This window comes from Pseudophryne corroboree, chromosome 5 (assembly GCF_028390025.1).
Source record: "Pseudophryne corroboree isolate aPseCor3 chromosome 5, aPseCor3.hap2, whole genome shotgun sequence".
Classification (NCBI taxonomy): domain Eukaryota; kingdom Metazoa; phylum Chordata; class Amphibia; order Anura; family Myobatrachidae; genus Pseudophryne; species Pseudophryne corroboree.
Genome location: NC_086448.1, coordinates 74,966,761 through 74,979,525, shown reverse-complemented (window position 1 = coordinate 74,979,525; position 12,765 = coordinate 74,966,761). Strand labels below are relative to the sequence as shown.

Below are 12,765 nucleotides of genomic sequence, written 5' to 3'. Positions count from 1 at the left end.
CAGGGCTTTTCAATGCTACATGAATAGACCCCTAGGTACCCACATATACAACTAATATATTCCTATACAGCATGTACACATATCACTATACAGCACATTTAACCCTATGCTTACATGGTATACATCACACTACATACAGTACATACAGCCCTGCATGAATCTGGTATACAGCACATATATCCCTACTTACAGCAGGTAAACAGCACACAGATCCCTGTATATACAGAGCAGGTAGAGCACTAAATACAGCACATATAGATTCCTATATACTGCAGGTATATAGATATATATACAGGGATCTGTGGACAATAAATTGAGCTGTAAATTACAGTCACCGAGGAGAGAGACAGAAGTTACAGATAGGGAAGTGGGGAGAGACAGGAGGAGGGAGAGGGACCGTGAAAGAGAGAGAGTGAAAATCACACTCACGTACAGGAGCTCTGGCAGGAGAGGGGGGAGGAGGCGGGGGGAAGATAAGGAAGGCACTCCGCGGCAGACACACGGAGCTCTGCTCCACAGAGGCACAGACAGCAGCACCTGGTAGTTGGCAGCGCTGAGCTATATGTAGTGTGAGAAGGAAGTGCAGGCAGTATAAGCAAGGACACTGGTCTCCAGGAGCTGTCATCTCAGCACATGTAGCGCAGCATGTGAGGATGTACAATGCCTGACTCTAACTGGGCAAAAAGTTCCCAGGAGTCTGTGCGTGAGGAGCGTTTCTCAACCAATCACAGCAGGCCCGTCTGGGATTGGCCAAAGGAGGCTGCACATGCGCAGTATACCAGCGCTATGAACTAGGACAGTCATCGCAGAGAGGGTGAGTTACCGTTCAGCCGCTTCGTCTAGCAGAATCTTAGTAATAGAAGCGGTAACTGCACCCAGAAACACAGCGTTAAGCAGGCGAAGCAGGAGGAGGATTAGCGCAGGGAGCAGAGTACTGTTAGTAACTGGACCCCTTTGTTCTGTAAGTCATGTGAGTCACACAGCGGCCTGAGAAGACCCAGGATTTCTTTCCAGTCACCGGTCTGGACAATACGTGCAGCAAAGTCATCAACACATTCATGTTCATGAGACAACTTGTCCTGTAGATCTGTCTGATAGAACACTGCAGGGCCAAAGGTAATGAGTTGTTCTGGTCTTACCTTGGCTTCCTGGTCTGGGCGGCACGGTGTAAGGCTGCTGCAATTTCCAGCCAGGAAAGCCTTTATTTGGTCTATGGTGGTATAACCAGATCCAAAATATATTCCAGTCCCATTCAGTTGCTAAGGGGCCTATTCGCCATGACATACAGTATTTATCAATTGTGATAAATATGTTTTTAACTCGTTGCGAGTTCAAAGATGATTTTAGAGGCATTCATCATGCTCCCTAACCTAAAGTATAACTTCCGAAAAGCAGCTCCTTCAGTGGAGTCAGCTTTTTGGAAGTTTGGGACTTCTTACCGGCAGTTTGCTTCTTTCAATAATATTCACCTCTGCACAAGCTACATCAGCTACACAGACAGAGGTTGTCAGCTGTCCATCACACACAAAAGCTCTTCCCCCAGATCCCGAGGTAATTCCAAAAATCCACCTGGATAATGCGAATCCTGATGTATGGGGCTACTGACCACCGACTCCAAGAGGAGGTTACACAGGACACCAGCGCAGAGGCTTTGCTACCACATGCCTGGAGGTCTGACGATGGAGACGGAGGTGGAGCAGAAACAGTGAGTACAAATGGGAGGTGCCAGGAGTGCCGTGGGGATTTAAAAAGATCTCTCTTTTGCACAAGCTGCCATGTAATCTCAGGATGGCATACAGTTTCACAAACAAGTTCCGGAAAAAAAAAATGCTTTTTCAGAACTTGAGGAACTACATAATTTCTACTTCCCCATACAAAAAAATTGGGACTGTGGAAATTATCGGGGGAGAATTGTAACCAGGATCTTCTATGTTACATGAATGGTGAATAGCCTTGACAATTTATACAAAAGTAGGAGAAAATGGTAATTTTTACCTGCTTTTTTATAAATTAAGTGATGATGTATAGATCCCTGTCACATCGCCAAAATAACCTGGCTTTTTCCCGTGTTGCTGCTGAGTTGACCCGGGTAGAGGTGCGGTGTGAATGCGCCAGGTTGAATATCCCGGGACGTCCAACCCGGTATTTGTTCCCGGGTTAAAAGAAGGGTTGTACACGTGTCGGACCCGGATTATTTTGCTCTAAAAAGGTACAGTCCCGGGATATTCCACCCGGCTCTGAAGCAATAGCGCTGATTGGCTGTTTGTAGTCAGCTGAGGTTTGTTTACAGTACTGCACTGCGAGCATACGTGTCTTAAAGCAATCTGCACAGCTCTGCACTCCTTTGGACCAGTTCAGCACTCCATTGGACCTCATTAACCATGAGAAACTGGGGTGATGAGGAAGTCAGGGAGTTGCTGCGGATCAGGGGTGAGGAGGAAATACGTCGGCAGATAACGGGTACAGTCAGGGATGCGATAACATATCGCAGCATCACTAAAATGCTTGCGGCATCAGGCTTTATTAGATCCGAACAGCAGGTGGTCAATAAGTTGAAGGCACTCAAGAAACAATTTCACAAGGTTAACGACCACAATAGGAACCGCAGTGGTGCTGTCCGCATGGATTGGCAGTATTTGGAGTTGTGTGCCCATGCATTTGGCCATACCGCCTTAAGCAACCCTGTGACATTGTCATCCGCTGAAACTAGCCATGCCTGTGCTGCAGAACCCCTCAGTCCTGTAGTGACCCCAGAGGCACAGTCATCTCCGCCACCGCCACCGTCACCGTCACCTGCATTGCTTGTGGATGAGCCAACACCCATGGCTGAAGATCTACTGCTGATGGGAGAAGCCGGTGTGTTGCCTACAACACAGGTGGCTGATGAGATACAACCTGGACCTAGTGTGGCCGCAACAACCCCAACATCAACAACCCCAACGCAGCCTTTACGAGGATCATGTAAGTTAACGATTATATATTTTCACCAAAATCTGGACATACACTTGTTTTATTATTTGGCTACTTGTCACCCGATTCCGATGTATATGCCAGAGAAAACGTGTAGTAAGTGGCCAAACAATAAAATATTCAAAAGTAATTGGAGATGAATTACAACTAAACTAATATAAAAAATGATAAATGTTGCAGTGTATGCAGTGTGTAGGTGGGAGGAGACCACAGACACGCTTGCTATCATCCCTGCAGTTTTCTATAGCCTCACTGCAATTCACATTTGTTAAGAAATTTTTGATTTCTTGCACCCACAGCTTATACTGTAACGCCACGCAGGAGGAGGCCTAATGAGACAGAACAGGCAGCTATAGCCATGTCGACTGTTCTGCTGGATAAGCTTGAGCAAATGGACGCAGCCATGGCAGCCAGGGAAGATGCTCGCATAGACCGTGTCCTGGCAGCGGAACAAACCATACAGAACAATTTTATGGATCATATTCGTGAGCTACAGAGGGAGAACCAGGAGTTTCTCATATCTCTGTTTGGTAGCCAAAGTCAACGCTTAGGGCACCCACATAATATGCCTCCCCAATACAGTCACTCATATCCCCATTTTAATCCTGCACCATACCCAGCACCATATGAGTATAGTCATCCCCAACCACCCCCTACACAAAGGCAGGTAGATACTAATGCACCGGTGTACCAAGCACTGTATGAGTATACTCATTCCCAACCACCCCCCACACAGAGGCCGGTGGACCCTAATGCACCGGAGTACCCAGCACTGTATGAGTATAGTCATCCCCAACCACCCCCCACACAGAGGCCGGTGGACCCTAATGCTCCGGTGTATGAAAATTTACCTTAATCTCCTTGGCTTTTAATTTATTACCAGAGTATTTGCAGACTTGTTGTTGCTGTTGTTATTCTGTTTTAGAAAATTTTAAAAACATTTATAATATGCTATATATTAACATAGTATTGTTATTTTGTATGTACAGTTCTTGTTTTGTATTATTATTATTATTATTATTATCCTTTATTTATATGGCGCCACAAGGGTTTCGCAGCGCCCAATTACAAAGTACGTATGCACATAATCAAAACAGGAAAACAGGTGTAAAGTAAAAAGGTGTCACACCTGTTTTGTAAACTCTACTGAATTGTAATTTTTCACACAAAAAAAAAAGAAAAAAGTGTAACACACAATCAGTTGAACATGGGCACAGAAGCTGAATGGGCAAAAACTGGGAACCAATCAAGTCCTTTTAAAATGACATCACACTGGTTTTAACATGGGTGATTCGGGTTGAGCTAAAAGGCACCAACACGGCAATAACCCGGCAATAACCCAGGTCAGTATTGCGATGTGGACGTCTCTTACCCGGGTCGGAGCCGGGTTGGAGCCGTGTTCAAATCCCCGATCTGACCCGGGTTTGCGATGTGAAAGGGGTATTATTTAGCTTAATAATAATAATAATAATAATAATGACTATTAAACTTGACCACAAGGTGGCAGTATAAGCTAATTCAATATTCACATTTCCAGAAATACAGTATGCATTTGTTACTCTCTTAACACATACTGCACTTTCACTTTATGGCACTAGGTGGCACCTTGTCATCAATTTTATTGCAATTATAATCATATTGTAAAAAGCTAGCAATGGATATCTTCAATTATATCCATTTCATCATTTATTTCAAACCTACTTTAACAGTACTATTTATTTATTTATTTATTAACAGTTTCTTATGTAAAACAGCAAATTCTGTTGCACTGTACTAGTTTTTTTGGACCCAGCATATGCCAGGTCAGTGAAGTCTCCACCCCTGCCCAGCCCTGTTCAGCCTTCAATACTGACGCTGGGATCCTGGGGATTAGAATTCCGGTGGGGGGGCTAGCGCAGTGAAGCCCTTTGTGGGCTCGATGGCGAGCTGTGCTTGCCACAGGTTCTATTCCCACTCTATGAGTGTCGTGGACACCCGCAAGTGGAAATAGTCCCCCTGTTAGTCAGCATGCCGAGTGTCGGGATGTTAAGCGGGCGGGATGTAGGCATCGGTATTGTGATGGGCGGTCTCCTGACCCCGGCCACATCCCTGTCAAGTCCCGTCCCTGTAGGAGGATTTTCATTTTGGTGGTCCTACACTTTATGACAGTGGCAGCCAACCCTGATCCTCGAAAGCTACCAACAGTTCACATTTTCCAGCTCACCTCAGGTGCACAGGTGCAGTCATTACTCACTGACACGTTTTCCAGCTCACCTAGCAGGTGCACAGGTGCAGTCATTACTCACTGACACGTTTTCCAGCTCACCTAGCAGGTGCATAGGTGCAGTCATTACTCACTGACACGTTTTCCAGCTCACCTAGCAGGTGCACAGCTGCAGTCATTACTCACTGACACATTTTAAAAGATCCACAGGTGGAGCTAATTACTTAACTTGTGATTCTGTGAGGAGACCTGGAAAATGTTAACTGTTGGCAGCTCTCGAAGACCAGGGTTGGCTACCCCTGCTTTATGATGGTTCCGGTATGAATGGTCGACCATGTTATGGTCGACAGCCATTAGGTCGACCACTATTGGTCGACATTGACATGGTCGACATGGACACATGGTCGACACATGAAAATTGTCGACACATGAAAGGTCGACACATGAAAATGTCGACATGCTTTTTTTTTTTTTACTTTTTTTGGTGTTGTTTTTTGCGTAATGTGACTGGGAACCCCAATTAGTGCAATTGTTTTTTGCGTAATGTGACTGGGAACCCCAATTAGTGCACCGCGTCCCCTCGCATGGCTCGCTTCGCTCGCCATGCTTCGGGTATGGTGCCTTCGCTCCGCTACCGCTTCGCTCGGCACAGATTACCGTTCCAATCGTAGTCCACGTGGATCGTAAAGTATGGAAAAGTTCCCCAAAAGAAAAAAAAGTTAAAAAACTCATGTCGACCTTTTCATGTGTCGACCTTTCATGTGTCGATCATTTTCATGTGTCGACCACGTGTCCATGTCGACCATGTAAATGTCGACTAATAGTGGTCGACCTAATGACTGTCGACCATAACATGGTCGATCATCTGAACGGATACCCTTTATGATAATAACACCCACCTTTGGTCATACATTTATTATTTTCTAACACTACATAATAATAATAGCATATACATTTATATATTTCTAAATTGATAACTAACTCACCTGGAGAACCTCGAATATGTCCCTACAAGGCTCAGCATACCCTGCAACTAGTGATCCCATACCCGCCTCTCAGAACAGTGATAGACAGAATGTAGGTTGTCAATCAATTTATTGGTCCAAGACTAGAAACAATAACAAAAAATCCCCCAGCCAGAGCCGGATTAAGGCTATGGGGGGCCCGGGGCACTTCAGATATATATATATCTGTAAATATATATGTGTGTTGTATGTATATAATATATATATATATATATATATATATATATATATGGATGATCTGTCTCCAATAAAGTACCTGCAACTAATGCGCCCTACACACTGGGCGATAACACTGCAAGATATGAACGATCTCGTTCATTATGGAACGAGATAACGTTCATATCGTGCAGTGTGGAGGCACCAGCGATGAACGATGTGCAGCCCCGCGCTCGTTCATCGCTGATGCCCCGTCGGCTGTGCATGCAGGCCAATATGGACGAGATCTTCCATATTTGCATGCACGTCTACGGAGCCGGGTGACGGGGGGAGTGAAGAAACTCCACTCCCCCCCCCCCCCCCCGTCACTGTCCCCCCGTTGCTGGGTCGCCCGTCTGCCGTATCGGCGGTCGGGCAGCTTGGCGGCACATCGCCGAGTCTGTAGGACCCATTAGTCTCCTGAGTGCCGCCCATATTTGCCTTTCTGCATGGACATCTGCTTCCAGGGAGGGCACCAGAGCAGCTGCACTGCGAGTTATATGAGTTATATGAGTTATATGAGTGCCGGATGTTTTAAAAAGACTATATATATAGACTATATATATATATATATATATATAGACTATATATATATATATATATTTATATACACACATATATATATATATATATATACACACAATATACATATATAGGTATCCCGTCAGCACTCCGCAGACTTTCAGGGTACAGATTCATACTAATTTAAAAGCCTGTGGAGAGCCACCTAAATTAAACTAGGAGGACACCCTAGCATCATATATATATATATATATATATATATATACATATACATACACTTATACAGTACTTACACACACATATATATATATGCATGCATATACAGTATGTTTACATACTGTATACTGTATATGCACACACACAGAAATATACACATAGTTATATATATAAACACTATATATATATATATATATATATATATACACACACAAACGTGATCCATAATGATATAGCCAGCTAGCCTTACTTTTGCTGGCAGGCTGCTGTAGAGCAGGAGACAGAAGAGTGAGCGTTCCTTTAAGAAGCAAACGCCGCTCTGTATATTCTTTCAAACAGCCTGCGCGCTCAGTGACAGAGCCGCAGGCTGCTATCTAGCACACTATTGGACAGCTGAGCCGTCGCTCAGCTGTCCTGTACTGTTAGGTGGCGCCGGCGCCACGGCTCAGCTGATAGGTTGCCAGGGGAGCCGGGAATGCAGCGCAGCGCCGCAGATCGGTAAGATCTCCGATCTGTGGTGGGGGGCCCCTTTAGGAAGGGGGGCCCGGGGTACTTATCCCCAGGGCCCCCCCCTTAATCCGGCTCTGCCCCCAGCACACTGCCAAGGACCAGTAAATAATATTTACATTCTATATGATAGTAGAAATGCAGAGATCTAAGTACGTATATTTGCAAATATCCGGTAAGCCAGAAGCCATGCCAAGGCATTTCTGCCCTTGTGGTCCTCCACTATGTAATATTAGAACCACTTTGAGCCATGCATTTATATATTTTCACCAGGGGGAAGATAAGACTTGCTTTATTTTTTTAAATATACAAATACATTTAAAACATTTTGCATACTCTGTGTGTGGTGCTCAGCATGCACGTGTGGGAGGTATAGTGGAAGTGGTGTAGTCAGGAATTCATCTTTCTCCACCTGCGCTCACTTTTATGACATTGGATGAAGATGAAGTGCAGCTGGTCCTAGAACACAGGTTGGTGACCCTGATATAGAAAGAACTGTTAATACAGATCCACACAAACAGATACCACAAGGGAGGTACCACAAGGGGCAGTCCGTCTATCCATTTGCTGGATCGGGTATTTGTCATCTCTAGCACACGAGTCTCAGGCATTCTTTGTGTCAAATGCATACCTCCCAATTTACATTATCAGAGACTCTGGACTCCTCTGCATGCCTGAAAAGGGGGCGTGTCCTTGGTAAAAGGAGTGTGTATTCCCAGGATTGCCGCAACCGCCTGTCACACCTCCCATATTCATTATTATGTCTGTAAGCTCTGTAAGCTGCTGACATGCCCCCTCTGTCTCCTGTGAATAGACGCTGTGTGCATGCACACAGCGTCTATTCACTGTTGCTCTACAGCAAGGCAGCGAGTGACAGAGGGACTCCCAACTCCACCAGTCAGACAGTATAAACTGGCCTACTGGGAAAATACAGTCTGTCTTTGCACCTACGTGCGTCAATAGACCTGGCCTACAAAGAAAACAAACACGGGGAGCTATACTCTCCACCAAGCATTGTCACCTGCAAAAGAACGCAGCTGCAGCTTTTCCACAATACCTATTCTACTGCAGCCACTTGGACAATGTATGCCGCCCAACCTAGCCGGACTACAATGCAACATCATGTAGTTCCTACAACACTAATTGGCCCTGCGGCATCTTCTGGCCTCTTTCTGACGGCGGTGCCTCTTCTCCCCAATGGCGCTTCTCTTCTTTAGGAACTTCTTGCATCGCTCCCTCTCCCCCAATGAACTGAAATTTTCCTGCTCACACCGGCTAAAAAAAACCTAGAGCGAGTGGGTGGGGCTATGGCACAACAAGCCATGATTAGATCACCAGTGGCACCAAAGACAAAATGCTCAAAGACTAAAGAGCAATCTGAAAAGTATCTCGCTTGACAATGTTAGCGCTCAGCACCCTGACGCGGTTCCAGGCGATATATCCACAACACCTCCGGGACTGATGACCTTTTTCAAGTGAACGTTGTATGTATGGTGATGGTGTGATCCGGGGTAACCATCCACATACCAGTTTACAAACATTTGTTAGAGGAAATCTACACATTTGTTAATCTTTAAGGGGTAAGATCCGCACTGAACAATTTCTCTATTAGTTTAAATAAATGTAGGGCTAAACATGGACAAATTTAAAGATTCACATTTAATACATCACACACACAATAATGGTTGTAAATGATAACCAGTGAGTGGAGTTCTGCAACTGAGATGTGTGCATCAAAACAGACATACTAAACCTTTACATTCCATCATTGTGGTCACCCTACCATCAGGGGCGGATTGGCATAGGCAAACGCAGGGGGTTTCCGGTTGCCTAGAAACCCCCCTCCTCTCTGCAAGTGGCTCAAATTCTGACAGTGCAGTAGCAATGGTATATAATGTGATTGCTAGAGCTGCCACCACATCATGCAGTTAAAGGGACAGAGCAGAGCTGCTGCACATGCCCAGTGGTTCTGTAGCAGCTTGTTCTACCAAGTTTGCTATATGTGTGAGTCCTCAATCAGTGCACTGAACCAGAGAGTAGCTATCAGGAAGAAGAGACAAGAGCCTTACCATTAGGTGGGAGAATGTGTACTTAGAAAGTGTAGGGTCTATTAGGTTTGTGTATTTATTTATTTATTACATTATATTATGTTTAACCTTTTCCTGACTACTTATTTATATTATTAAAATATATTTGATACAGCCTATACTATAGACCAGAGGTTCTCAAACTTGGTCCTCGTGGGCCCACACAGTGCATGTTTTGCAGGTAACCCAGCAGGTGCACAGGTGTATTAATTACTCACTGACACATTTTAAAAGATCCACAGGTGGAGCTAATTATTTCACTTGTGATTCTGTGAGGAGACCTGCAAAACATGCACTGTGTGGGCCCCCGAGGACCGAGTTTGAGAACCTCTGCTATAGACCATCTGTAGTGTTAAATATTAATACTGTATTCCATTTTCCGCAGAGTGTGAGATTATGGATTGCATTTGGAAATCTCCATCTAGAAATCCTGCGTTAGCCACTGGATTGGGATGGAAAACCAGCTCTGGAAATTTATGGAAGCAGCCCTAATGGAGGTGTGGTCTAATGAAGGGGTGAGGTCTGTTGAGGGGGGCGTGATCCCTCCTCATAGGGCCTGATTATATGCAATTGCGGCCTTCCTTGCCTCTTTTGCTGCAGTTGTGTCTGAGACCAGCTGTGTATGGGAACTAAAAGTGGTCCTGTATAATTTTGTAGAAGTGGGCCGACATGGCAGCACAAAAGGTAGAACATACCGTGTAGCCATGGCAGCATCACTGGATGGCAGAGTTGCTGTCCTGCAGAGATGGAATAACAGAATGAATGGGGACAGTGCAGTTTAATGAGTGTGGGGGGCTGCCTGTCATGTAAGGGGAGGGGCCACATGACAACACACAAAACAGGCCACAAACACATTGGCCTACCAGGAATCTGTGACATTCCGGACATATAAAACCTCTTTCTTACCTATGCGGTGTCTGTCCTGGTTGGCGCAGAGGTCTGTGTCCACACATCGCTCCCAGAGGTCCGCCAGCATTGATACCACATGAGGTTTCCTGCAGCAGCCGCTGTCTCTGGGTATAGCGCTTTACAGCTCTGTCTTTCATTGTTTCAGTGTTCATTCTCTATTATGCTCACTTCCTGGTGCTTCCCTCCAAGTCTAGACATGGGCCCTGCCATCTTGGATTCCATCAGCTGATCCTCCATTGCCCAATCCTGGAGCTCCATTCATCAGCTGACTGCAGCATCCAATGAATCCACACTCTAAGTATAAAAGGAACTTCCTGGGATTACCAAATCGTTCAGTACAACATTCTCTGCTCAGGAAGTAACAGCTCTGTGCTGAGCTCCTTCATTCCAGTGACTTTGTAATGATCCAGTTCCAGTCTGATAACTTTCAAGGACTCTGCATTGCTCTGATCAAGTTCCAGTCTGATAAACACTAAAGAACTTTGCAATTATCTTAAGTACTTCCAGTGTCAAGATCCAGCCCGGTCAGCACTCCAGTCCGTATCGCAGCCATTCCAGTCTCTATTGTGATGTGAACTTTTGCCTATCTTCAGGACTTCCAGTGTCAAGATTCCAGATCCAGCCTGGTCAGCACTAAAGACCATTCCGGTTCCATTCCGGTCATCATTTAGGTTCCATACCGGTCATCAGTCCGGGTTCATTCCGGTCAACTTTCTAGTTGTCAGCCTGGTATTGTTATTCATCGTACAGAATCTGCAGTGACCTGCAGACTTTATTCTTAATAAAAGTTTTATTCTTATTATATCTGCTTCCAGGCTTATCACTGCTACAAGACCAATGATTCTTCAAAGTACACACTCAGAGCCGGCCATAGGCATAGGCAAACTAGGCAATTGCCTAGGGCATTTGATATGCCTAGGGGCATCATCATCTTCTGCTGATTAAAATGATATGCGACATGCCTATATTCTGTATGTAGCGTTTCATATGCAGATACAGCCACAGTCTCACACAGTATATTGGCATGCTGCATATCAGTTTAATCAGCAGAAGCTGGTTGTGCATCCTAGCCACATAGCAATGCAAATAAGATGCCTTTTTTTATAAAAAAAAGTGCCCGACGTTAGCATTGATGCAAGATTTGTGAGGACACATCTGTATCCAAGCAGAGGCAGAGGTCACAGTGTTAGTGGAAGTGTGAGTGCTGTGTGCATGTGAGTGGGTTGGTTGTGCAGTAGTGTTCAGAATATGTGTAAGGAGCATTATGTGTGTCATGTAAAAATGCATTAATAATGTGCAACATATGTGTAAAGGGCCACTATGTGTGTCATTATGTGTATAAGGGCATTAATAATGTGCGGCATATGTGTAACAGGGTACTAATGTATGTGTGTCATTATGTGTATAGGGGCACTAATAATGTGCAGCAAATGTGTAGGGGGCACTATGTGTCTCATTATGTGTATAAGGGCATTAATAATGTGCGGCATGTGTGTAAGGGACATTATGTGTAAAAGGGCATTAATAAAGGTTGTCATAATGTGTAAGGTGCATTATGTTTATAAGGACATTAATGTGTCTCATATGTGTAAGGGGCATTACTGTGTGGAATTGTGTATAAATGCATTACTAATGTGTGGCATTATGTGTATAAGGTGCTCTACTATGTGGCGTTGCAAATAGAAAGGGCACTACTGTGTCGTCTAATGTGAATAAAGAGCAATAAGGTGTGGTGTAATGTGAATAAGGAGCAATTCAGTGTGATGTAATGTGAATAAGGGGCTCTACTGTGAGGAATAACGTTTATAAGGTAAAGTGATACTACTGTGGGATGTAATATGAATTATGGACACTATTGCAAGATAAAATGTGAATAAAGTTGCAGTACTGTGTGGCGTAATTGGAATTAGGGTTACTATTGTGTGGCCATGTCCCTTCCCAGCAAGAAGATGCCCCTTTTTGGGCTGTGCGTCAAATGTGAGAACTGTTCCTATTTAAAATATAGGGGGTACAAGGACTGCTATGGGTGAGGGGTAATGGTGCTGGGAAAGATGTGCGAGGTCAGAGGCAGAACCAGCGGTGGTGCTAGGGGGCACCAGCCAAAATCTTGCCTAGGGCATCATATTGGTTA

At 44.7% G+C, this 12,765-nt stretch overlaps 1 long non-coding RNA gene across 1 annotated transcript; it reads left to right on the top strand.

Annotated features, from left to right (window-relative positions):
* The first annotated feature begins 630 nt into the window (after nt 1-630).
* LOC134927222 (uncharacterized) lies at nt 631-11,436 on the top strand. Its single transcript, XR_010177579.1, has 2 exons — nt 631-814; nt 10,111-11,436. It is a non-coding gene; the product is annotated as an uncharacterized LOC134927222 (long non-coding RNA).
* The last annotated feature ends 1,329 nt before the right edge of the window (nt 11,437-12,765 follow it).